We start from the raw sequence: 387 nt of genomic DNA, 5'->3' as shown, positions 1-387 counted from the left end.
CGGGTCCTGGGGCTGCAGCACTGCAGCGAGGGCAAGGTGGGCTGGGGGCTCTCCCGCTGCAGGGTTTGCCAGCTCCCAGCCCAAAGCAGGGATTGCAAATTACTGCAGATCTGCACCCACGCAATTTACTAATTAAACATAATTGACGGAGCAGGAAATGCCAAAACCAAAGAATGTGAACCACTGCAGCAAAGATTTCACTGCGATGAGGGCTTCTGCCTTGCCAAGGGGTAATGCTACCTTTTACCTCGTGCAAGTAAGGATAAATTAAAAAAAGATAGAAGAGGCTGGTGCTGAGGCATCTGCTCATCCTCCATTCCAACCAGCCTAAATATTGCCGTTACAAATCTCTACAGCAAAAGCTCAGGAGAAAAGCTGCCTAGGAGA

At 49.9% G+C, this 387-nt stretch overlaps 1 protein-coding gene across 2 annotated transcripts in view; it reads left to right on the top strand.

The window, feature by feature from the left end:
* The window catches only part of FGF1 (fibroblast growth factor 1 (acidic)), a 5,806-nt gene that overhangs the window by 3,441 nt on the left and 1,978 nt on the right, over positions 1-387 (top strand). The gene's annotated exons all lie outside the window — the stretch shown is intronic.

This window comes from Apaloderma vittatum, unplaced genomic scaffold, assembly GCF_000703405.1.
Source record: "Apaloderma vittatum isolate BGI_N311 unplaced genomic scaffold, ASM70340v1 scaffold34049, whole genome shotgun sequence".
NCBI lineage: Eukaryota > Metazoa > Chordata > Aves > Trogoniformes > Trogonidae > Apaloderma > Apaloderma vittatum.
Note: the sequence above shows the minus strand (reverse complement) of the source record. Positions and strands in the feature narration are given on the sequence as shown.